A 27,813-nucleotide genomic window follows, 5' to 3' on the forward strand; every position below is an offset into this window, starting at 1 on the left:
ATCAGGTTGTGTGAGAGAAATGGACTCTAGTAAAAAAAAAAGTGCTCCTATAGATTATTAAAGAACGCAGTATCAGACCATATGTCTATGAAATATATTTACACCGAAGGATATCTGGTGGAAAAGTACAGAAAATAAAAGATTAATAATCCATTTCATCTCACTCAGGCTGGTGAGTTTCCTATATTTATAAAAAATCGGAATATTCATAGAAAGTATTCCATTGTAGAATTCACTTGTACATGAAATATTAACCCTGTCGTCCGATTCTAGGCTATTTTTGATCATTGCAATTTGCACAGAACTGAAATATGAAACATAACTTCGGCTGGAGCATAAAAAAAAAAAAAAATCACGATAGAAATTGTCAGTCTGGATTTGAAATTTTTTTCGGACAGAAATCCACAGAGATCACACCAGAAAACAGTGCTGTATTCAATGATGCAGCTTTGGATTGAAAAGATGATGAAGGCCTATAACTTCTAAATCTGCGTCGATCGATTGATCCCCATAAACATCTGGTTGATGCCAGGAGTTTGTCAATTAACATTATATGCTGTAACAAAAGACTTTCACGGAACAAAATTGGGCACTTCATACTCACCCTTAAAATGACACCTATTGCGAACCCATAGAAACCAGCACAGAGGTAAGCGCTGAATACACCGCCCACTGCGTCTTGTACCCTAATGGAGAACCTTCTCCGGATTGTATGAGAATACACTAACTTACCATACAGATACCCTTCATGAAAACAAAGGCCTTCCTAGATATCTATAAAAACTGCTAATTGGGCTGTTTGTAATTTTTAACCCCCTGTTGACGGCACAACGAAACCCACAAATTCAATGTGACCTTGTAGATACGGTTTTTGTGTTTCATTGGTTTTGATGTGGCCAATTAACCCTTACCTCTCACAGTCAGGGCAGTCTCGTCGATTTTATTATATAATATTATAAGAATTAGAGAGTGACACGTCCCTTGCTGAAACAAAGATGGCTGCCAGGCAAAACGAGGGGGTGTCTGCTCATACTTTATACCTACAAAAGTGATTGAAATGTACATTTACAAACACACTTCTTGATCTACTGTTTCTTTAAGACATAAACTGTCACTTTTCCCAGTGCACGGACTACAATATTTTTTTTACACCTTATGTATTTTACTTTCTGCACAATTAAAAATTATATTTTCCGCCATTTTTGGAGGCTATAGAGAGCAGCAGAGGGAAAGTATAATTTGGGGGGTGGGGGGGGGGGGGAATTGCAACTATAACACAATGCAAAATGCATTAATAATGAGAAAAATAAAATACAAAAAAATCCTAAAGCCTAATCCACTGCGGACTTTGGATATGTGCCAACATTTCTCCATTAGTATCTGGCTACAATGATCAGTTGAGCTGGTTTGTTTTACTAATATCTATCTATATCTATCTATATTTGTAACTAATATACACATTTTTGAAAACACAATGTCACGGCCTAAATCATTTTGGAAAAGTTCCCCAAAAATATGATGGGAAAATAATGAGATAAAAATACAAAAGTAAGAAATAAAATGAAATGTTAATCTGTCATTTCTAAAATTGACGGCATAAAAAAATCTGGAATGGAAATTTACAGCATAACTACCGGTTTATTTTATTTTTATTCAGCCCAATGATGAGTAGCCCAATGACAATTGCAGCCTCACTCATTTATAATAAATGAGCAGAAGGGAAAAATCAGTAGAACAAAAAGAGCGGCAATGGAGGACAAAACCCCAAAAATGACAGGTTAAAATCTACCACAAAAACAAGGCAGATGTCCACAAGTTTGTAGTGACTGCAGCTCGAGTATACTGTCAGTCGTGTACATCGTGCTGCATCAAACAGCAGCCCACAAGGCCCAGATAATAACCGACCATTTATCGACATGTTTTCCCATGTCCTAATTGGATTTTCCTAATATTCCTTGACTTTCGTCTGTAAATGACTTTAATTTTATTCATTCTGCGCAACACGTAGAGGACTATCCCATATTTTACCCTATATATAAGCCCACAGTGGGAAAGCTTTGCATGTCTATAGAGGAGGGTGTAGGGTTAGTATAAGGATCAATTTTATGTTAAGATATAGGGTGTATCATAATGCATAACAAGACGGGATATATTCCCTATATTATTAACTGTAATATGTACTGTGTGGACTTCTGGCAAAGCAGCATATATAATTCACGGTGATCGGCATACGCCATGGTATTTTTTGGCGCCAAAATAATCTACGGCCATATTATAGGCGGAAATACTAATTTGGAGGAATGAAAAGGGGGGGGGGGGGGTTTGGAAGGTATTCGCGCACTTTTATATATAGTACTGTTATAGAATATCTTTAGTATTGTGTATGTGGATATATATATATATTAATATTATACACACAGATTTGCGTATATATGCAGCAGATGAACTAACAGCTAAAAATTCTATTTAAAATAGATTTTTTTCTCCCGATAATTAGAATTTGTACTAATTCAAAGATGGAGAAGAGAAAGTCCTGAAAATACTACAGTAGACAAGTGCAGACTATATATAAAGATCTATACACTCTCACGCTTTTTAACATATACATAAGCTTCATCTTTTTTATATCTCGATAAATGAGCAGTAAAAGGCATAAGCCGCAAATGACTAGGCCGAAACTGCATAAGAACTATCGATCTACGGTCAAGACGTAAAAAAAAGAATAATAATAATTCAAAAACGGACACAACTAATTGATATAAAAAGAAATCAAGCAAGGAACTGGTGAGGACCCTACACAATAAAACACCTCTCTACCACTCGTTCATTCGGTGAGGTTTCCTCAATGTGCCAACCAGAATTATACAAATGATCTTAAAGCAAAAAATAAAAAATTCCCAAAAAATCACAGCAGCGAATAATTGAGTCTGCCATGAAAGTCTACAAGCAGCGTAAGCTGAGGCTCCCTCCTAGCATGCCATTCCTCTATGGCCATTTGCTGTGTGAAAATGAAAGTATGTTAACTGTATGTTATCTGTCCTGGAGACAGCAGGATGTTTAAGAGATCATTACGCTGCCTAGCAATTCTTAAAATCCTATCAATATGAACAACCTTGAAAAATACAAAAAGGTGTGAAAATGCTATAACATAAAACTGCCCCCCCTTCCCCCTGGGAGACAAATACAAACCTTTGAGAAGCTGGTTAACCTCGCTGCTTTGTGTTAAAGTGGCCAAGAATTATAGACATTTTTTAAGTCTGAAAATGCAGAGTCAAGTGTCTGTATGCAAAAATATTCTTCTTACCCATGTGAAAGGGGAAAGCCTCCTCCGAGCCGCAGAAGAAAGGGGGGACAGATGCTCGAATGCAGTCACCTTGCAGCCTTGCTCCTGTGGAAAGCAGACAAGAGCAGACTGAGAGCTCAGTTTGTGCAAGTGCTTGCAGGCCTGTAAGGGCTGGAAGGCGGTCCTTACCTAGCAACTAGCCTCAGATTCTCGGCAGCGTGCGTTCCTCCTGCCACCACTACCCCTTGGCTACCAGCACCCAGCAACGACAGAAGGCTGAGAGGGCTGGCATGAAAGGCAAAGAAAGACAGAGAAGCAGGGAGGGAGAAAGAGACAGAGAGAAGCGTGTTAAGCATGTCTGGCAGTTAACAAGTCTTGAATGAAGAATGTTAGCAAACAGCATATCTGGTGCATGCTAATGGTCCTGCTCCACTACTTAATTATGAATAATTCAGCAGGTAAAAAAAAATATATGACCCCGCCCCCTAACGTTAACTCACACCTTTAATTATGTGGAAAATTCTACAATATATATATATACGGGCGCTTTGGCTGCAGTGGTAGCAGCAATTTTTGGACTCTCTCTCGAATAAAAAATTGTTGTTGTTTACTGCCATTTTCCATCTTTGCCGCCTATTTTTTTCTCTTTTGTCTCTAAGCTGGCACCTGTCCCAGCCAGTGCATTACTACGCACACGGAAATGTCTCCCAAACCCCCCAAAAAAACTGAAATAGTCAGAGAAGGAAAGCAGGGGGGAAAAAATAAACAAAAAAAAAAAAGCAGTATTCCCTTTTGTAGCCACTGTCAGATTAAAAGAGGAAGCAGAACTATCCATCCTTTTAGTTAGGTGGCGTTGGTCCGTGGTTGATGGGGGGGTAAGAAGAAAAAAAAACTGAAAAGGGCGTTTTGTTTGCTCGATGGGCAAATGCGTCACGAAGCGCAAAAAAAAAAAAGAAGGGGGAGGGAAGCCATAGACTGTACAGGCAGCAAATTGGCACAGCCTGGCTCATTGTTACACCGAGGAAGGAAAAAAAAAAATCAATTTCAATCATAAACAGGGAAAACGCGAGATAAAAAAGTAAAGCTGCGAATAACAAAAGAAGCACAAATTAGTCTGCAAATGAAGCGGAGGGTTAAAGTGAAAAGCAAGGCGAAAAATTATCCTATTCGCTGCAACTGGAAAAGTTGTGCCCTGGCACAAGCCATCTGAAGGGGAGGCCCTTGCAGCAGGAATGCAACCAGCAGCAGTAGCTATTTGCAGACTTCCATCTCCCCCTTGCAAGTGACTAGAGCAGTCTGCCTTTTAGAAAGAGGAGGAGTACATGAGCTAGCGAAAGAGATGGGTTAGGGCTGATGATGAAATAGAGGCACGGCCCTGCGTGAGCAAGCTCGTCGTGAACACACGTACCCTCACAAACACATACTGCATGAACCCAGACAACAGCCAGCACTGCCTTCCCTACTGTACAATCCCATCCAGGCACAAAGCAGCCATACAAAGCTAACATGTGACTGCAAGAGGAAAAGCCTCCAGCCCCATGCATGTGCACCACTATAGCGCCCCGATCAGGTGTATGTATACATACCCTATGTGCGCACACCGTGTAATACTGCCACACATTGTCGCCCCCCTCTCTGGGATGCATTTTGACATCGCCAATGCCTTTTATTATTTCACTCGATGGTGTACATTATACTACCATATCTCCTGGAAGGTATTGGCTTCCTAATATGTCCTGCAAGGAGGGGGGGGGGGAGAAAAATTATAATAACCTCAGGCCCATACTGTTGTATAGGAACTGATTTTCTATATTGTCACTTAGGGTCTGGGATTTCGAGGCTGATTATTCTTGCAGATTTTGCACAGAAAGCCTCATGGATTAGCTCTGCATAAGGCAAATCCCTCTGCGGATCCACGGCACATGAAACTAAGGATCCAGATCGGAAGCCCAGTGTCAGCTACAGATTTCATCTTTGGATTCGCTAGTAAATGCGGATCGGATTTTGACTATCTGAATAGTCCTTAATACTTACTAATACATATATGCACACGTATGCACGTAACATATGTTACACAAACGTGTATGAACACGTGGACATAAATGTGGATAGATAGCCAGGCATAGATAGTGAGATTAGATAGATATGGCATAGACAGATGGATGGATAGATAGATAGATAGATAGATAGATATGGCATAGATAGTATGGTATGGATAGATCGATAGATATTAGATAGATAGATAGATAGATATGGCATAGATAGATAGTATGGTATGGATAGTTTGATAGATAGATAGATATGAGATAGATAGATAGATATGAGATAGATAGATAGATAGTTAGATAGATATGAGATAGATAGATATGGCATAGATAGATGCAATGACGTGTACCCGTATGTACGCATACAATGGCACCCCAGTTCCCTTGGGCAACTCTCACCCTGGTAACACCCAGCTGACACGTAGATTTCCCCTATTCGGTTTTCTATTCGACTGGGTGCCCTGCCCCCCTTCTTTCTTTCTCCTGTCCCACAGTAACTCCCCTGCCTTCACTTTAAAACCATCTGCAAAAACTGAGCCGAAGCTGCTTGGCTCTTTCCGAGCTATGATCTTGGCACAGAGTCAAAAGCTGATAAGCACTTGGGCGACACAGCTCAACTGCTGGGCTGGAAAAAACCCCAGCTGCCATGATTGCAGTTTGATTGAGTGTGCTTACAGGAGGAAAAAATCAGGCTGCAAAAGAAAGAGACTGCAAAATGCCAGAGGATTCTGCCGAAGATCCACCATGCTGGAAGAGAGAAAAGTGTCTGCCCTCCATTTTCTCTCCTCTCTTTACTGCCGAACTCATAACGCAGCCTTGCCTGCCCTCCCTCCCCCTGTATAACCTCAAACAAGCTGCAGAAATCATGCCAAATGTCACGTTGCTGGTTACCCAGAACATTTTTTTTTTTTAAATAAACGTCCCCTCCGTCCCTCGGTTTATAAAAAGCCAATGAGATAGTAACTACTAAAAAAAAAAAAAAAAAACACTTGAGGAAACCAGAGAGAGCGACTGTGAGAAGAGAACCCTCCTCGCTACCAGATATTAAAAAATGACACAAAAAGACCAGCAGCTCCTTAACCCTTCGCTTGTGCAAGCACTGCCTCCTCCTGCAGCAAAGATGTTACACTTTCTCAGAGATGGACGGCAAGCATGAGAGAAAGAGAGCGAGCGGGAGCGAGTGTATGAAATTTTTTTTCCCCTTCTTTCCCAAAGACCAACATTTGGCTTTTTCCATTTGTGGCAGATCACTGTACGGCTATTGTAAGGAGAACATCCTGCCTCTTTTGGCATCGGTTCCAAAGGCAGCTCAACTAAGTTCAGCAGAACAAACTTTTTTTTTTTTCTCTCTCTGCCGAAGAAGCAAGACAAAAAAAAAATTCCTGCAAGCTTTTCCCCAGGTTTTTCTGCGTTCTATCTTTTTTTTCTCTTTGTGTTCTTTTCTCCCTTACTATACTTTTTTTGACTTCATTATTTATTTATTATAATTTTTTTTATACGTCAAGGAGTTAAAGCCAAATCTTAACCGAGATCCACAGAAGGGATAACTGACTGAAAGAAACTAAGGTGGGGGTCTTTTTTTTATCGTTTGTCAAAAAGATAAAAAAATAAAAACCAAAAATAGGAGCAGTGGTGATTGATTATGGCTGCCTGATGTGCTGTGATCTTTCGGTATGTCTAGTCCAAAGCATTCTAACTGCACCTCTCGCATTTTCCATTGCCCCCCCCCACCCCCACCCCTTCTGTATAGACGCCTTTGCCTTGAATTCTCTCACTAACCTGTATCCCCATTTTTTTTCCTATTCATTCTAATGAAAACATCCGCCGGACTCTTCCTTTCCCTTCTTTACAGTGAGCTGTTTGCAGTCTTGATGGTACAAGCCAAAAAAACCCGAGAGGGAGGGTGGGGGGTGGCAATCAGACCTCTACCAGCTAATTCTCTCATAGCAACAGTACTTCTTGGTACGTCTGCTTTGGCATACATCAGCATTTCTACCCGGCCAAGTATCCCGTTGCGTCATCTCTCGCCATTTCTCTCAACCAATTGAATTCTCCCTGCTTTAATAAAAAAAGATATACTTTTAACTTCATTGGTAAATTTGAAGGAGGGAAAAAAAAAAAGGACTGGAGTTAGAGAGGGACTATTATACGTGCATTGGCTTGACTAAACTTTATGGGGCCTGTAGCTGTGTACTGAAAAAGAAGGAACAGGTTTGGTGGGTCAAGTATTTGCCTCTAAGTAGTTTTTTTTATTTTTTTTAATATACATTAACGATACATGAGGCTCATATCTGACTATGTATAAAATGTACACATGCGATTATAATGGTGTCTGCAGTATTATCTACATAGCTATACATATAAATAAGACAAGTAAAAGGATAGCCACAAGCTAAGTTGTATAAATAGATATATAATCTAGACGGATACACATGTATAAGGCAGAATACAATATAAGACAACAGCAAAGAAAAAAAAAATTTAAGGGCTTAAAAATAGTCACATTCCCTTGTGGGCAGGATGTGGGGGACGCTGCGAGTAATCACTTCAAAATAACTCAATGTGTTCAGCTCACAGCAAGGAGCTCAGATCCTGGGCTTGTATGTAGCAGGTCTATTATATTAGTATTACGCGCACCTTGTGATTTACACCGTCACAGGGCCTACATGATACGTAAGACCACAGGAGAAAGGTACCCCATTTAAAGTTACACCCTAGGCCTTTCCTTTCTTTCTTTGGAGTATTTATTTTACTATTGTTTTGTGCATTGTACTCATAGTTATCTAGTGGAATTAGTGACTGACGTCTAATGCGGCGCTAATTTTAGCGACTACAAAAAGAGAGTGCGCTGATATTTATTACTATTATTATCATTATATTATCGGTTGTGTCAGGGACAGTAACATAAGCTCCAAATATACTATGCAATATCAGTATACCGTGGCTTATATAGGAAGGGCTATACTAGTATGGGCACATGCAGTATAACGTACATTAGTCTGGCGAGCTGACATACAATTGGCTGGATGGATGCCAGGAGCCAGGTAGCCAATGAGCACGCTGCCTAACTTTTAGATTGATTTCTATGGAAGTTCTTAGTACTGAGTCACATAGAAGTGTAACTGGCTTCTAATGGTAGTAACGTGGATGTTACCTTTTATTGAGCTATGCAGTGTGGTACAGTATACAGGTGAAAGCATAGTGAAAGTAATAGGATACAATAGAGCCTAAAATCTGTAGAATCGACATCAATCTATTCCACTTAAATGATCTATCATCTATCTATTATCTATCTATCTATCTATCTATCTATCTATCTATCTATCTATCAGTCTGTCTATCTGTCTATCATCTATCTATCATCTATCTATTCATTTATCTTGTATCTATCTATCAGTCTGTCTATCTATTTATCAGTCTGTCTGTCTATCATCTATCAGTCTGTCTATCTATCTATTTATCTATCTATTCATTTATCTTGTATCTATCTATCTGTCTATCATCTATCAGTCTATCTATATATCTATCTATCATCTATCTATCTATCTATCAGTCTATCTATCTATTTATCTATCTATTCATTTATCTTCTATCTCTATCTATCTATCTATCTATAATCTATCAGTCTATCTATCTATCTATCTATCTATCTATCTGTCTATCTATAATCTATCAGTCTATCTATCTATCTATCTATCTATCTATTTATTCATTTATCTCATATCCATCTATCTCACTTATTTCCCACACCAGACAATGACTATCCAATCTAAAATCAATATCCCAAGAGATTCTAACTATAATTGAAATAACCTTACAGCTAGCATGTAGAAAATGGCCATTAAATACAATAGACGATCGAATAAGTGGAATTGATGACAGTGGTTAATAGTTTAACCCTTTTCTCGCCAGAGTGCAGTGACTTGGCTATTCTGTAAAAGCAAGCACATGGATCACTCAGCATTTTTGTAACTGTGTCTGGTACAGCCGTGCTTACAGCATAGAAGAAAATGATCTGGTCAGTCATAGAATATGCAACTAAAATACAGGTCATGTACACCACTAATACCATTATAAAAATCAAATGCTAATAATTACATATATAGAGAGCAAGATAGATAGATACAGTAGATTGATAGATAATAGAACATAGAGATATATGAGCATGATATAGATAGGTTGATAGATAGACAGACATGAAGTCAGATAGTCAGAACAGACAGACTGAACTAGATCTCTTCTAAAACAAATTTGTCTCTGTATCTGGCTTTATTCCACGCATTGTCAGTATCCAGACGCCATTTTACAGCTTTCTAAAGTCCGACATTTTGTTTCCCAAGTTTTACCTGGTACATACAACGAACAAACGAGGGGTATATATACTGTATATATGAATTCTATTTAAAAACCGCACATGCACAATGCCTGTGTACTTCATACAGTGCGCAGCAATACCCTGAATTTTTGCACATTTTTGTATTGTAATTTCCGTCTTTCTGAGAAACAATATTCAAGGTTATTAACCACTGAAAGATTGACTCTGACCTCAAGCTCTATCGAGCTGAAATAAACGGTGGATGGGACCTATTCACAGGGTCTGTGTGGAAAAGGGTTTGAGCTGTAAAGTCAGTAAATATAAAAGCTGATAATTCAGCATGATTAGATTTATTATTACTTCATAGTATTCTGATCAAGAAATCTCTTATTTTATATCAAACAACCAGAATAATGAGATAATGCCTCACAAAGCTTCGATACATATATCTGTATTGCTTAGTGCTAATAACCTGACAGATAAAAGGTGTACTTTAAAAAAAGATAGCTATATATGCAAATAGATATGAGATAAAAGATGAACTCTAAATGGAAGATGGATTGAATATAAATATATTGATGGGGATAGACTATAGATAGATATGTAGATAGAATATATATATACAGGTACATAGAAGATAGACGATAGGTAGGTAGATCTAAAATAGTATATATATATGTGTATATATATATATATTCAGTTTGTACACTATATCTATAAAATGAGCAGATTAAGATATATATTATAGAATATGATGCAATATATGTGTCGCTTACACAATGTTGCAGTATTACGCTTCCAAATAATATCAAATGCAATACTTATAAAAAGCAAGATAGACTGCACGGACAGACGACAAAACCGAACAATAAAGAATGTACTGACCACACGATATAAAAAGTTCTACTGGCGCTAATGCAAACAATAGACGGGACCATATGGATGTGCTCTCAGGTGCTCTCCTATCTACCCACCTGCAGTTGACATAAGACTCTGCTGGTATTCTTTCTTCCTGATCAATTCCTGACTTGTAATGAGGCAGTACGAGGAATAATTACTGGATCTAGTGACACCATTCCACAGCTAATCAGTTATCGGCAGATTTAATAATGCTCCAAGTAACAGCAGGCAAACATTTCTAATGGCATGCACCTACTTTACCTAGCAAGCTTTCCACTGTAAGTCTGTTCTTTTTCGTTTATGGCTGTTTGGCCCCGCATTTGTACGTGGCAAACACTACCTGTCTCAAGTACAATTAACCCATAAGCTGTCATTGGATGACATTAGCAGATAAATTTGTTTCAAACCTACTAGGCCATTGTTACTCTTCACAGTGCACAAAAATGGGGTTGATGTGTGTGTGTGCGTGTGTGTGTGTGTGTGTGTGTGTGTGTGTGTGTATATATATATATATATATATATATATACACACACACATATATCACATATATACATATACATGCACTGTCAAATAGCTCAAATGTTGTGTTTTTTATATTAATATCTAGAAATAATGTAAACAATATAAAAAAAAGTAAAGAATGTATGAAAATAAAAAAATGTGTAACCTGTTGCAAACGACAACTAATTATGATGCGGAAAGTACTGAGTGTAGCCTGTTGCCTTAAGCAATTATGAAGTAGCATCAGTGTGTAAAAGCCTAAGAAAGCAAAAAACAAAAACAAAAAATACAACAATCATAAAATTGTATGTAAGTGTTGCCTTCTTCAGTTGAAAATTGTTGACGGCCTGGAAGTAACCTAAGAAGGAAACACATTTTAAAGTAAAAAAATAAATAAACTAGTCTGGCCTGCTGCCTTATGTAACTGAGAAGTAATGAAACAAATAAAGTTGAAAAGTAAAAAAAATTATGTAATTGGACTCTATTGTCATAAGAAGAATTAAAGGTGATTAAATTTTTTTTAATAAAAAGTGATTGAAAATTCATACACACGCCACAATGGTCTTATTAAAAACTACAGACTGCCTCGCAGAAAGCAGCCTCTCACACAGCTCTGTAGACATAACCACAAAAAAACTTTGGGAGTCAGAAAATGGCAATGCAAAGAAAAAAATATTTTTTTTACAAAGTTTTTTTTTCAGTATTAAAACACAAGAAAGCCTGTATAATGTGTGGTATTGCTGTAACTGTGCTGTCCCAGAGAATGATGCTAACAGGTCAGTTTTACCACATAGGGAACACCATAAAAAGGAAACCCATAAAAGTATGGCAGAATTATTATTTTTTTCCAATTTCAACCCATTTGGAAATTTTTTACAACTTCCCACTACATTGTATGCAACATTAAATTGCACGTGCAACTCGTCACCTAAAAAACAAGACTTCATACAGCCTTCATCTGAATGCAACATTAAAGTTATGGCTCTGGGAAGGCAGGGAGTACAAAAATGAAAAAAAAAGCAAAAATGGAAAATATCATCGTTCTGAAGGGGTTAAAGCCATATGTCACAAATAGGTAAAAAATAAAATAAAAATCTTTGCCAGCTTATAGACATTGTTCTGTCATTTAAGAACTGTTCTCACACGCTACACAACAGTGATGGAGAGATTTACGAGGCTTCTGCAGATGGGTGCACACTGCCAAATTTTTACTGGGGTATCCACAACATTTTATGGGGGCCCTCTTTTGTCTGTCCGCACCGGAGCCGCGATTTTATCAGCTTCTTTGTAAGGGGAAGGCATTTTTAAACCAGCAACGACGCTGCCAATTTAAAAATTTCATGGTTGGTTTTCAAAAGAAATTCTTGTTGACCTACTTTAGCAGCTTTTCTCAGCCCTATGAGAGATGTAAGGATGTTTTCTTCCATTCCTCTTCCCTTTGACAAGGTTTTTTTTTTCTTTTCATTCCTTGTATAAAGAAGTCCTCTGATGGCGGTGAGCTTGTTCGTTTGCATCGGTGGAATTACAATTTGGATACACAACAAAATCACCTACCTCCTAAATAACTAATAATTTGTTTGAATAGAAAATGTTATCGTAGAGTCAAATTAAAGATTTTAAAAAGAAAAAAATGGAGGCACATTTATAGAATTTATTTTATTTTATACTGTGTTCTAGAAAATGGCACATATCTGGAGGACTTGTTTCTTCCCTTTCTGTCAGTGGGCAGCAGCTTGTCACAATTGGCCACTGGGTATTTGCATCTCCCAGGTGTTCAACTCTTGCTAACCTCTTCCACCACTGGAGAAGAAAATAGTCCCTCACACAAAGCCCCAATGATTCCACAAATCACTATCACCATGGTGTCTAGACAGAGATATAGCTATATGAACTATATAGACAAAAGTATTTTGACACCTATACATTGAAACTACAGGAGCTGTTATCCCATTCTAATTCTATAGGCATTAATATAGAGTTGGTCCTCCCTTTGCAATTAAACAGCTTCCACTCTTCTGGAAAGACTTTCTACAAAATTCTGGAGTGAGACAGCAGGAATTTTTAGCTATTCATCCAGAAGTGCATTTGAGGTCAGACACTCTTGGACGAGAGGGCCTGGCTCAAAGTCTCGGTTCTATTCCATCTCAAAATTGTTCAATATTGTTGAGGTTGGGGATCATGTGCGTTAACATGCGTTAATGGCACTTGCTTTGTCCACTGGGGCAAACTCATGGTGGAAAAGAAAAGAGCCTTCCCCAAACTATTCTCACAAGGCTGGACGCATACAGTTGTCTATGCTGAAGCCTTAAAGGGGTTTTCCGAAAGATTTTTTTTTTTTTACTCGTGACACTCTGATCAGTGGATGTCCCCGCTGATCAGCTGTTTTAACCCCTTAAAGGGGTTATCCCACTTTGCATTTTCATACTTACCTGCTGCCAGCGTGCCGTTCACTTCCTGGATTCTGGCTGGGGGCGGGCTTCATCTTGATTGAAGTCTTCTCCCGGCCGGGCCGCGCGCTGGACTGAACGCGCACGCCGCCGTGCATGCGCCATGGTGACTTATTCCTGGCCAGTATAGTAAAGAGCCGGCGTGAGCGTTCGCCAGGAAGAAGTCACGTTCAGGACAGCTAGCGGCCCGGCCGTGAGAAAAGAAGCAGTCTTCTGCGCAAGCGCGGCCATCGGGATTCCGGAGAAGAGCGGTGGCTGTAACCAGGGGAGACCGAAGACAACAATGAGGTAAGTGGGGATGAATTTTCTCCTAAACGGTGGGAATGGGTTAATCAAATATATTTACAAAAATGATCACTGTCAAATCATTAACAGATTTAACAGTGATCATTATGATGGGATAACCCCTTTAAGGACTCAGCCCTATTTCACCTTAAGGACTTGGCCATTTTTTGCAAATCTGACCAGTGTCACTTTAAGTGCTGATAACTTTAAAACGCTTTGACGGACTTATCCAGCCCATTCTGAGATAGTTTTTTCGTCACATATTGTACTTCATGACACTGGTAAAATGAAGTAAAAAAAATTCATTTTTATTTATAAAAAAATACCAAATTTACCAAAAAAATGTAATAAATTGCAAATTTCCAAGTTTCAATTTCTCTACTTCTATAATACATAGTAATTCCTCCAGAAATAGTTATTACTTTACATTCCCCATATGTCTACTTCATGTTTGGATCATTTTGGGAATGATATTTTATTTTTTGGGGATGTTATAAGGCTTAGAAGTTTAGAAGCAAATCTTGGAATTTTTCAGAAATTTTTAAAAACCCAATTTTTAGGGACCAGTTCAAGTCTGAAGTCACTTTACGGGGCTTACATAATAGAAACCACCCAAAAATGACCCCATTCTATAAACTACACCCCTCAAGGTATTCAAAACTGAATATTTTTTTCCAGTTACAAAGCAAGGGTTAACAGCCAAACCAAACTCAATATTTATGGCCCTGATTCTGTAGTTTACAGAAACACCCCATATGTGGTCGTAAACAGCTGTACGGGCACACGGCAGGGAGCAGAAGGAAAGGAATGCCATACGGTTTTTGGAAGGCAGGTTTTGCTGGACTAGTTTTTTGACACCATGTCCCATTTAAAGCCCCCTGATGCACCCCTAGAGTAGAAACTCCATAAAAGTGACCCCATCTAAGAAACTATTCCCCTCAAGGTATTCAAAACTGATTTTACAAACGTCGTTAACCCTTTAGGTGTTCCACAAGAGTTAATGGCAAATGGAGATGAAATTTCAGAATTTCAATTTTTGGGCAAATTTTCCATTTTAATCCATTTTTCCCAGTAACAAAGCAAGGATTAACAGCCAAACAAAACTTAATATTTATGGCCCTGATTCTGTAGTTTACAGAAACACCCCATATGTGGTCGTAAACAGCTGTACAGGCACACGGCAGGGCGCAGAAGGAAAGGAATGCCATACGGTTTTTGGAAGGCAGATTTTGCTGGACAGTTTTTTTTGACACCATGTCCCATTTGAAGTCCCCCTGATGCACCCCTAGAATAGAAACTCCAAAAAAGTGGCCCCATTTTAGAAACTACGCGATAGGGTTGCAGTATTGTTGGTACTAGTTTAGGGTACATATGATTTTTGGTTGCTCTATATTACACTTTTTGTGAGGCAAGATAACAAGAAATAGCTGTTTTCACACCGTTTAGATTTTTTGTTATTTACAAAATTCATCTGACAGGTAAGATCATGTGATATTTTTATAGACCAGGTTGTCACGGATGCGGCGATACCTAATATGTATACTTTTATTTTATTTATGTAAGTTTTACACAATGATTTCATTTTTGAAGCCAAAAAAAAATCATGTTTTAGTGTTTCCATAGTCTGAGAGCCATAATTTTTTTTGTTTTTGGGCGATTACCTTGGGTAGGGTATGATTTTTGCGGGATGAGATGACTGTTTTATAGGCACTATTTTGGGGTGCGTGTGACTTTTTGATCTCTTGCTATTACACTTTTTGTGATATAAGGTGACAAAAAATGGTTTATTTAGCACAGTTTTTATTTAAAATTTTTTACGGTGTTCATCTGAGGGGTTAGTTCATGTGATAATTTTATAGAGCCGGTCGATACGGACGTGGCGATACCTAATATGTATACTTTTTTTATTTATGTAAGTTTTACACAATAATATAATTTTTGAAACAAAAAAAAATCATGTTTTAGTGTCTCCATATTCTGAGAGCCATAATTTTTTCAGTTTTTGGGCGATTATCTTAGGTAGGGTCTCATTTTTTGTGGGATGAGATGACAGTTTGATTGGCACTATTTTGGGGTGCATATGACTTTTTGATCGATTGCTATTACACTTTTTGTGATGTAAGGTGACAAAAAATGGTTTATTTAGCACAGTTTTTATTTTTTATTTTTTACGGTGTTCATATGAGAGGTGCAGCTGCAGAGCGGGTTGCCCGCTGTCAGTGACAGCAGGGCAACCCAGAGAGAAGGCAGGGACAGTTCCCAGGTGTCCCTGCCTTCTGGATCGCTGCATACACAGCGCTCACCGAGCGCTGTGTATGCAGAGCAGGAAGCGCCGTGACCAGAGAGTGCAGGAGCTGTGTGAGGTCTTTCAGAGACCTCGATCAGCCCTGCTCTGAGGCTGTACAGCGCAGAATTATGCTGTACAGCCTCTCTGGGGGGTGTATTTCTCCTGTAACTGGGGCTACTATGTCAGCCCCAGTTACAGGAGAAATCAACAGTGAAAAAAAAATGAAAAAGTGAAGTAAATGTCCCCCAGAGGTCTTGTATGACCTTATGGGGGACGAAAAGTGTAAAATAAAAAATAAATAAATAAAGGGTTGAAAAAATAAAAGAAAAAAAAGGTTTCACATGTAAAAAAAAAAATTCCCCAAGTAAGGAATAAAAAAAAATGTTAAAAATAGAAAAAATAAAATAGACATATTTGTTATTTCCGCGTCCGTAAAAACCAGCTCTATAAAAATATCCCATGACCTAACCCCTCGGGTGAACACCAAAAAAACCAAAAAAAAACGGTGTCAAAACAAGCAATTTTTGTCACCTTACATCACAAAAGGTGCAACACCAAGTGATCAAAAACACGTATGTCCCACAAAATGGTACCAATAAAACCGTCACCTCATCCCTCAAAAAATGAGCCCCTACATAAGAAAATCTCTCAAAAAATTAAAAAACTATAGCTCTTAGAACATGGAGACACTAAAACATCATTTTTTTGGTTTCAAAAATGCTTTTATTGTGTTAAAGTGAAACAATTAAAAAAAGTATACATATTAGGTATTTCGCGTCCGTAAAAACCAGCTCTATAAAAATATCACATGAGCTAACCCCTCAGATGAACACCGTAAAAAAAAAATTATAATACAGTGTCAAAACAAGCAATTTTTGTCACCTTACATCACAAAAGGTGCAACACCAAGTGATCAAAACGCGTATGTCCCACAAAATGGTACCAATAAAACCGTCACCTCATCCCGCAAAAAATTAGCCCCTACATAAGAAAATCTCTCAAAAAATAAAAAAAACTATAGCTCTCAGAACATGGACACATTAAAACATAATTTTTTTGTTTCAAAAATGCTATTATTGTGTAAAACTTTAATAAATAAGAAAAAGTATACATATTAGGTATCGCCACGTCCGTAACAATCTGCTCTATAAAAATGTCACTTGACTGAACCCCTCAGGTGAACGCTGTAAAAATAAATAAATAGAAACTGTGCTAAAACAACCAATTTTTTGGTCACCTTGCCCCATAAAGTATTATAATGAATGATCAAAAAATCATATGTACCCAAAAATAGTAGCAATTAAACTGGCACCTTATCCCCTAGTTTCCAAAATGGGATCACTTCTTGGGAGCTTCTACTGTAAGGGTGCATCAGGGGGCTTCAAATGGGACATGGCATCTAAAAACCATGTGGAGTTCCTTTTCTTCTGTGCCCTGCCGTGTGCCCATACAGCAGTTTATGACCACATGTGGGGTGTTTCTGTAAACCGCAGAATCGGGGTAATAAATATTGAGTTTTGTTTGGCTGTTAACCATCGATGTGTTAAAGAAAAAAATTTATTAAAATGGAAAATCTGCCAAAAAAGTGAAATTTAAAAATTTGATCTCCATTTTCCTTTAATTCTTGTGGAACGCCTAAAGGGTTAACAAAGTTTGTAAAATCAGTTTTGAATACCTTGAGGGGTGTAGTTTCTACAATGGGGGGGTCATTTATGGGGGTATCCACTATGTAGGCCCCACAAAGTGACTTCAGACCTGAACTGGTCCTTAAAAAGTGGGTTTTGGCAGTTTTCTTAAAAATTTGAAGAATTGCTTCTAAACTTCTAAGCCTTCTAACGTCCTAAAAAATAAAATGTCATTTCCAAAATGATGCCAACATAAAGTAGACATATGGGGAATGTTAAGTAATAAATATTTTATGAGGTATCACTTTCTGTTTTAAAAGCAGAGAAATTGAAATTTAGAAAATTGAAAATTTTTCTAAATTTTTGGTAAATTTGGGATTTTTTCATAAATAAAGGTGAAATATTTTGAGTCAAATTTATGACTGTCATGAAGTACAATGTGTCACGAGAAAACAATCTCTGAATGACTTGGATAAGTAAAGGCGTTCCAAAGTTATTACCACATAAAGTGAGATATGTCAGTTTTGCAAAATTAGGCCTGGTCAGGAAGGGGGCAAATGGCCCAGATGGCAAGTGGTTAAGGACTCGGGAAACATGCCGTACCGGTACGTAATGCGTCCCTAAGGGGTTAAGATGGCAACTGCGCTTCTGCCTTCTCGCAGCTTACCAAGAACAGCGCGGTATATTGTATAGCAACTGTGCTTGGTTTCACAGCTCAGTCCCATTCACTTCAATGAAGCTTAGCTGCTCCTAAGCCATGTGACCGATGAACATAGGGTCACCTGGCCTAGGCAAAGCTGGAGAAAGTTGCGGTGCTAATGCGAGTGCCACTGCCTTCTCAATCAGCTGATCGGCAGTGGCCCTGTGTATCAGACCCCCACTGATCAGATAGTCGGGAAAACCTCTTTATGGTTTCCTTTCACTGGAACTAAGGTGCCTAGGCCAACCCCTGAAAACAACCTTATTATCCTTCCTTCTCAAAACTTTAGAGCTGGCACAATTCAGTCAGGCAGGTAATGTTCCCTCCAGCATTCACCAAACCCAGACTCGTCCATCAGACTGCCAGACAGAGAAATATGATTCATCACTCCAGAGAACATATTTCCACTGCTCAAGAGTCTAGTGGTGGCATGATTTACACCACTCCATCTGGGGAAACCCATGCCATGAAGCTCCCAGCACACAGTTTTGTGCGCCAGAGGAGGTTTGGAGTCCTGCACAGTCAGCTTTGTGTTGGTGACTTACGCACTGTGCGTCAGAACACTCGGTGACCCTGCTCTGTAACTTTACGTAGTCTTCACTTCGTGGCTGACTTGCTGGGGTTCCTAAATGCTTACACTTTGAAATAATACCACTCACAGTTGATGGTGGAATATCTAGGAGGGAATAAATAGGAGCTGAATGAAACACCTGAATTCAGTGATTAAGAGGTGTGTCCCGATACTTTTGTCCTAATAGTGTATTTGTATGAATTTAAAAGGAGAGATGAATGAAAGGTGTCTGAACTGCTTCTCTGAGATCACTATAACGGCACTGAAAGAAGGAAGAGAGCAGGGAAGCTACTGAGCATGTTAGTCCACGATTGAATACAGGAAAAGGTGGAGAGCTACCAAGGAAGAAAATGTAATGTACAAACTTACAATATTTTTATTACATGTATATTGAAATAATACTTCATATGGAATGTCCTATTCATTGAATAATAATGCATTTTGTGGGATAACCTGTTTAAGGAAGACAACTGTGTGGCAGAAGTCAAAACAGCTCAGGGCAGTCCTACACTAAAAGGATAATATAGCTGCAGCAAATTTACGTGTGCATCATATTGTATCCCATAATGAGACTAAAAGTAGCATTCTGCGTTGTGAGCCGCTCTCACCAAGTCTACGAAAAGGAGGTGTTTTGAGGGCAGAGCAAAGGCGAGGTCATCGTCCCCTGCAAATTCATCATTATTTCTGCCAGAATCTGGTTTAAATAATGATTGGGGATCCGGAGGAAGAAGGTAATTTAAGACTGCATCTCGTCATAAATTACATGCCTCCTCCAGAAGTGTGGGTCTTGTCAAAGCCGCAGTAGCACACACCGGCCTTGAAAAAGCAGGTCCATGGTTCTAGAGGGCAGGTAAGTCATCATTTTAGGTCCCAAACCAAAAAAAACATTTTTGTTCTGCTCTAAAAGATAACTATTAAAGTGAAGAGTTAAACAGTTCACATATCACTCCTGTGCTGCTGCTCCAATGATTGATGCAAGCACAGAGGCTCTTCTTCCGCTACAGGAGCAGCGACTGCACGTGCGTCACTGCACTTCCAGGTAGTGGTGCGTGACAATTCGTTGCTCCAGTAGCGAACTTTTAGCAGTGGCACAGGTGTAAGATTGTCAGGACTGGCTGAAATGTCCGGCCCTGCCAATCAAGCATTAGGGGGAGTATCCTCAACTTTGGGAACACCCTGTGACAGGTGCAGAACTCTGCTTCATGAGATGAATTGATTCTTATGAATCAATTCTCTCATCTCTAGTCTCAACCTCTGCGATAAATTAGGGATTTATTTTATGGGACCAGAGAATAACCACATCACATTATTAAAGGAATTGGCAGAACTCGTCATATCTATTTTACTCATAATCATCAATCTCAAACAAGCATAATGCCAAAGATGCACAAGCTCTGCAGAAGTAACCAGTCTATAAATGTATTCTTATGGGCTCTATGGTAAACGTTCATTAAGGGATAGTAAAAAGACGCTTAAAGGGATTCTCTGCTTTGGACAATTCATTTTTGATAAAGGGATCCCTCAACAATAAGCTGATTAAAACATATCGCGCTGCTTGGGCCTCCAGCAATTAGTTTTAGGGTACATTCACACAACCATATATATATTTTTTGCGGTCCAAAAAATACGCATGGTGTCCGCATTGCATTCATTATTTTACGGACCCAATTCTCCACGTTGCAGACACGTATAGGACATGTTCTATCTTTTGCGGAACGGATAAATAGATGCAGAAAGCACACAGACCGCTAAATATATATGTTAGTATGCATCCTTAATATGTAATGAAACTGTGCAGTTATTCATCTGCCCTGCAGCGCCATCACAGGAAAAAAGAAGCATTACCCAGATCCCACTGAAGTCAGACAGTCCATGTGCCAGGTCCTCCAGAGTGAGAGATCTTCTTTGTAGCTGCTTTCTGCTCTGGCTAATAAATAAAAGGTTCCCTCAATTATCTTAGCCTTCCCTAATTAGCATCTGAGAAAATTTGTTTTCTGATCCAGACAACCTATTTACAGTGATTATACCTTCATGCAAAGGAAGTAGCCATTTTCAACTTTTTGCAATTTAGTAAACACTTGAGTAGGTACTATTACCTCAAGATAAAGTAGTGAACATACCTGCAGACATGTTTTTGAACTTGCTAACTATCCTAAAGACCACCTCTCCCTCACCTAAGGGTACTATCACACTAGCGTTTTTCTTTTCCGGCATAGAATTCCATCCTAGGGGCTCTATACCGGAAAAGAACTGATCAGTTTTATCCCCATGCATTATGAATGGAGACCAATCCGTTCAGGATGTCTTCAGTTTAGTCTTTTTGACTGTTCAAGACGGAGATAATACCGCAGCATGCTGCGGTTTTATCTACGGCCAAAAAAACGCTTTGCCTGAACACTTTTCCATAGGAATGTATTAGTGCCGGATCCGGCATTCAAAATACCGCATTCAAAATACCGCAATGCCGGATCCGTCTTTCCGATCTGCGCATGCGCAGACCGAATTTTTTTTTTAGAAAAATTTATATTCCGGATCTGTTTTTCTGGATGACACCGGAAACACTGATTCGGCATTTCAATGCATTTGTAAGATGGATCAGGATCCTGATCAGTCTTACAAATGCCATCAGTTGGCATACGTTTTGATGGATCCGGCAGGCAGTTTCGGCGACGGAACTGCTTGCCAGATCACTTTGCCGCAAGTGTGAAAGTACTCTAAAGCCTGTATTACACTGCATGATTTTTTGGCGGATAATCACTAACGAGCATTCGCATTAACGGTCGTTAGCGATCATCTTGTAGTGTAATACTGCTGCCGATGAACGAGCAAACTATCATTGCTCGATTATCGGGCAATCCAAATCTTTTGACATGCTAAAAAATTATTGTATGCAGTCGGCAGATCGTGGTATCTAATAACAATATACCACTGCCCAATCAATATACAGCATGGGGACAAGCGATGGCATAGCGATCACTTCTTCCCATGCTGCGGAGCATGTAATAGCAATCATCTGGCTGTATAATACAGCATTACAGAATAATTGGGTAGCACAGATATTGGTAGTATATACGTTGTATCCATTAGTTACGGTCATGCTGTTTGAAATTTGTATACAACAAATACCTATTTACGTGTACCATTTTAGGCTACATTCACACGACCGTATAAATGAGTCCGCATCCGTTACGCAATTTTGCGGAAACGGTGCGGACCTATTCATTTCTATAAGGCCGCAAACGATGCGGACAGCACACTGCACACATGCGGACAGCACACATTTGCAGACAGAACACCCGCAAAAAAAATAGAACATGCCCTATTTTTGTCCGCGTCTGTGGAAAAGAATAGGCATTTTCTGTGATAGCGGCGGCATGTGTGGTCCGCAAATTGCAGAACGCACATGGGGCGGTATCCGTGTTTTGCGGATCCGCAGTTTGCGTATCTGCAAAACACAATGTACGTGTAAATGTAGCCTTAGACTGTGGACTACATTTTAAAGTACTTATTACACTTTTGATCTCCTATTCCTATCTTTTCATATTAGTAGAGTTTAGTGGATTTTATTTTACTTTTTAAAATTTAGGTCATAGACAACTGTTTTTCAACTGATTATTATAATACATGTTTGAAATTAAATGCACAGATAGGGACGGTTTTATTGTGAATATTGTCAGTGCTGAAAAATTGCCATACCAAGGACAAACCTTGTCATGATGTTTGAAGTAAGAACAGATGGAATATATGTAAAAATACAAGAAATATAATTGGATTGCACATCCTCAATACTATGCTTTTATCTAACTGCTTCTCAGCATAATTAACATCGCTTCTCATCGTAATTTATCGTATACCTACACCTATGCTGCATGCTGTACATGAGGCATTAGTATACAATTTGATCAAAAAGCATAGGCCCACTCACTGCGAAAAGGTTGCCTCTTTAAATGGGACCCTATTCTAAATTTGGCGCAGCACTGCACGGCGACCACTGATGCCGCAGCACCACCCCAGTAGGCAGCGGAACCCAGCAGTCAAACAGCGCCCCCGCTGTCTAACAAAGCCACCCTGGCACTGGGCCCCACCAACCCACCAGGACAGCACCAAAGCAACCATGTCTGCCGTGCAGTACTGCACCATGTGAACAGGTGTGGAACTCACCCCATCACACACTCTCACCATGTGAACAGGTGTGGAACTCACCCTATCACATACTCTCAGGAACTCCAACTGAGAGGTAGGAATTTATACCCTTAGGCCTCTTTCACACGGGCGTCATGTTTTAGGGCCGGATAAGATGCGGGTGCGTTGCGGGAAAATGCGCGATTTTTCTGTGCGAGTGCAAAACATTGTAATGCGTTTTGCACGCGCGTGAGAAAAATCGGCATGTTTGGTACCCAGACCCAAACCCGGACTTCTTCACAGAAGTTCGGATTTGGGTTAGGTGTTGTGTAGAGTTTATTATTTTCCCTATAATAGCATTCTTAATACAGAATGCATAGTACACTAGGGGCTGGAGGGGTTAAAATAAATAAATAAATAATTTAACTCACCTTAATCCACTTGTTCGCGCAGCCCGGCTTCTCTTCTGTCTTCATCTTTGCTATGCACAGGAATAGGACCTTTGATGACGTCACTGCGCTCATCACATGGTCCATCACATATCTTTTACCATGGTGATGGATCATGTGACGGACCATGTGATGAGCGCAGTGACGTCACCACAGGTCCTTTTCCTGTGCACAGCAAAGATGAAGACAGAAGAGAAGCCGGGCTGCACGAGCAAGTAGATTAAGGTGAGTTAAATTATTATTATTATTTTTTTTAACCCCTCCAGCCCTATTGTACTATGCATTTTGTATTAAGAATGCTATTATTTTCCCTTATAACCATGTTATAAGGGAAAATAATAATGATCGGGTCCCCATCCCGATCGTCTCCTAGCAACCGTGGCGTGAAAATCGCACCGCATCCGCACTTGCTTGCGGATGCTTGCGATTTTAACGCAGCCCCCATTCAGTTCTAGGGGGCCTACGTTGCGTGGAAAATGCACAAAGAGGAGCATGCTGCGATTTTCATGCAACGCACAAGTGATGCGTGAAAATCACCACTCATCTGCACAGCCCCATAGAAATGAATGGGTCCGGATTCAGTGCGGGTGCAATGCGTTCACCTCACGCATTGCACCCGCGCGGAAATCTCGCCCGTATGAAAGGGGCCTTATGCAGACTCCTGCTAATTAAAAGCACCTGGGCTGAATGGGGAGGAGTGCTGATACCAGGAGGGAAAAGAGCGTAGACTCTACAATACATGTAAAAATACAAGAAAAATGTTTACATGTATTGTAGAATCTATGCTCTTTTCCCTCCTGGTATCAGCACTCCTCCCCATTCGGCCCAGGTGCTTTTAATTAGGGTATATATTCCTACCTCTCAGTTGGAGTTCCTGAGAGTATGTGATAGGGTGGAGTTCCACACCTGTTCACATGGTGAGAGTATTTTGATGGGGTGAGTTCCACACCTGTTCACATGGTGCAGTACTGCACGGCGGCCATTGTTGCTTTGGTGCTGTCCTGGTGGGTTGTGGGGCCCAGTGCCAGGGTTGCTTTGTTAGACAGCGGGGGCGCTGTTTGACTGCTGGGTCCCGCTGCCTGCTGGGGTGGTGCTGCGGCGTCGGTGGTCGCCCGTGCAGTGCTGCACCAAATTTAGAATAGGGTCCCATTCAAGGAGGCAACCTTGTCGCGGTGAGTGGGCCTATGCTTTTTGATCAAATTGTATACTATTGCCTCATGTACAGCATGCAGCATAGGGGTAGGTATACGATAAATTAAGCTGAGTAGCGATGGTAATTATGCTGAGAAGCAGTTAGATAAAAGCATAGTATTGAGGATGTGCAATCCAGTTCTTTTTCTTGTATTTTTATATACAGATGGAATGTATACAGTTCATCTGTGGAATATTACTATTAGGGTTGGTTATGTGACAAAGGCTTGATGTCATGCGTGAGAAAAAGGTGATTATGGCTAAATAGTATTACAGAAACATTTTTATTTTGTGTGTAAACGTATCAGATACATTTTATTAGCTGTTGTTTATTCGTTTTTTCCCAACTGGTCATTTCTTTCCGGTCATTGCTGATTAAAATTAACCTCCATGTTGGACATTTTTGTCTGCAACTCACGTTACGAACAGCGAATTTCTGCCTTATCAGGGCATGCCACATGGGTTTTTCCATTTTTGAATCTGAGGATGTTCACCTATTTTTAGTCAGATATCTGCCAAGTGTTCTTTGATTGATTGCCTATCACTTGGCTGGTTTCGTCTCATGTCTTTAGTCATCTTAACCCTGTCATCCCTTTAGAACTGTTTTAAACCATTTATAATATAGAAAGATTGAAAAATTCAACAGTGAGTAGCCATAATTTAACTTTCCTGGCCTCTACTAAAACACATGGCAATAAAGCTATCAAGGATTTCAGTGGTAAACTTTTTGTGTTTTTGTCCAGAATCAGGAGTTCCAGTTCACAATCCTTTTACAGAGTTCAGTAAAAAGGAACTATGATTGATAATTGCTTTTTTACAAAGTAATCAGTTTTCCATTCAGCATGGAGGCAACTATTACCACAGTAGATAGTTGGCTGACTATATGCCTTAATAAGACTTAGAGTTTGTCCAGGAATAAATAATTTCTAACAGGTGGTGGCAGCGTGCCTCCCCTACTGAAAGGATCATTCTTACCTGTTTCCCTGCTGCTCCGGTCCTCCGTGCTGACTCCCACATCTCCGTCTTTCAGCCTGGGCTTTGTTTTCTTCTTCTTCAGCATGGGCATGGTCACCTGATCCTCTTCAACAGTGGCTTCAGTGGTGACATGTCTCTTGCGGAAGCCAAAAAGTTCAATCTTCGTTTCATCAGACCAGAGAATCTTGTTACTCACAGCTAAAATAGTCCTTTAGGTGATTTTTTGCAAACCTTTATATATATATATATTTTTGTTTTTACTCAGGAGAGGCTTCTTTCTGGCCACTCTGCTATAAATTCCAAATTGGTGGAATGCTGCAGTGATGGCTGACCTTCTGGAAGTTTCTCCCATCTTCACAATGGATCTTTGGAGCTCAGGCAGAATGACCATTGGATTCTTGGTCACCTGTATTGCCAAGGCCCTTCTCCCCTGATTACTTAGTTTGGTGGGGGTCGCAGCTCTTGGAAAAGTCCTGGTTGTTCCAACCCTCTTCCATTTAAGAATTATGGAGGCCACTGTGCTTTTGGGAGCTTTCAGTGCAGGAGAATTTTTTTCTATCCTTTTCCAAATATGTACCTGCACACAATCCTGTCTCTGATCTCTACAGGCATTTTTTTCCCCTCCTCATGGCTTTGCTTTTGCTCTGATTTGCATTGTCAGATGGGAGACTTCATATAGATAGGTGTGTATTTCAAAATCATGTCCAATCAACTAAATTTTCTGCAGGTGAACTCGAATCAAGGTGTTTAAATGTCTCAAAAAATGACCAAGAGAAATGGGAGGCCCCTCAGTGGTAAATTTCCAGTGTCACAGAAAAAGGTCTGAATACGTACAGTGAAATTCAAAAGTTTGTGCAAGCCTGGTCAAAATTACTGTTACTGTAAAAGTTAAGCAATTTGAGGATGAAATGATATCCAAAAAGGCATAAAATTAAAGATGAAACAACTTTTTAAGCAATATCAGTGTATTTTGGTTTTGTACAATTTTGGAGTGAAAAACCTTGCAAAAGTATGGGAACTCAAGGAGATTTTAGCACTCGGATAAGATGGACCAAGGTCTCAGACCTTAAATGGCCTGTTAAGGGTTAAGACTTGTTCATAATCATTGTTAGGAAAGGCCAGCAATTGCAAATTTCAAAGCTTTATAAATACTCAGACTCCTCTTACCTTGTCCCAAAAACAGCAGCCATGGGTTCTTCTAACCAGTTGCCTAACACTCTGAAAATAAAAATTGTGAGTCCCAAAAAGCAGGAGAAGGCTATAAGAAGATAGCAAAACATTTTCAGGTTGTCATTTCCTCAGTTTGAAATACTCCTAAGAAATGTCAATTAACAGGAACAGTGGAGGTCAAGAGAATGTCTGTTTGTTGGATTGCTAGAAAGGCAAATAAGAACCCTCCAATTGACTACAAAAGACCTTCAGGAAGATTTGCAGACTCTGGAGTTGTGGTACACTGTGTTACTGTTCAGCGACACCTCCACAAATATGGTCTTCATGGAAGAGTCACCAGAAGAAAACCTCTCCTGCATCCTCACCACAAAATTCTGTCGGAAGTTTGCAAAAGAATATCTAAGAAGCCTCATGCATTTTGGAAACAAGTCCTGTGGACCGATTAGGTTAAAATGGAACTCTTTGGCCAGAATGAGCAAAGGTATGTTTGGAAAAAAAGGGTACAGAATTTAGTGAAAAGAATACCGATTACAGAATAAAATAAAACAGAATAGAATAAAAATTTCTAAAATTTTGTTTTACTTTAGGAGTATTGAGTGCAGATTGACAGGGAAAACGTATTTTTTTTAAATGTATTTTTCATTATTTTAGCACAAGGCTATAACATGAAATGTGATAACCGAGAAAGGATCTGAATATTTTCTGAATGCAGTGTCTCTTTCTCTTTATATATACTGTATATATATTACATATACATATTTATATAGGCTAACTTCATAGAAAGTGATTTTAATATGTTGGACCAGTGTCTATTTATAAGTAACTTTTTGAGATTATGTACATCTCAAAGCTTTGGCCAGAATATTGTTATTCCTTTTGTAGCAGTATAAAGGACAAAGCCATTATTTTTGGGTAGAAACATTAAATTGTGTTACGGTTTCTCGGA

At 39.3% G+C, this 27,813-nt stretch overlaps 1 long non-coding RNA gene across 1 annotated transcript in view; it reads left to right on the forward strand.

Annotated features, from left to right (window-relative positions):
• The first annotated feature begins 5,896 nt into the window (after positions 1 to 5,896).
• Positions 5,897 to 27,813, forward strand: part of LOC121006200 — a 36,692-nt gene continuing 14,775 nt past the window's right edge. Inside the window, exon 1 of the long non-coding RNA XR_005780069.1 lies at positions 5,897 to 6,894. This is a non-coding gene — a long non-coding RNA (uncharacterized LOC121006200). The remainder of the gene's footprint in view (positions 6,895 to 27,813) is intronic.

Source organism: Bufo bufo, chromosome 1 (genome assembly GCF_905171765.1).
Source record: "Bufo bufo chromosome 1, aBufBuf1.1, whole genome shotgun sequence".
NCBI lineage: Eukaryota > Metazoa > Chordata > Amphibia > Anura > Bufonidae > Bufo > Bufo bufo.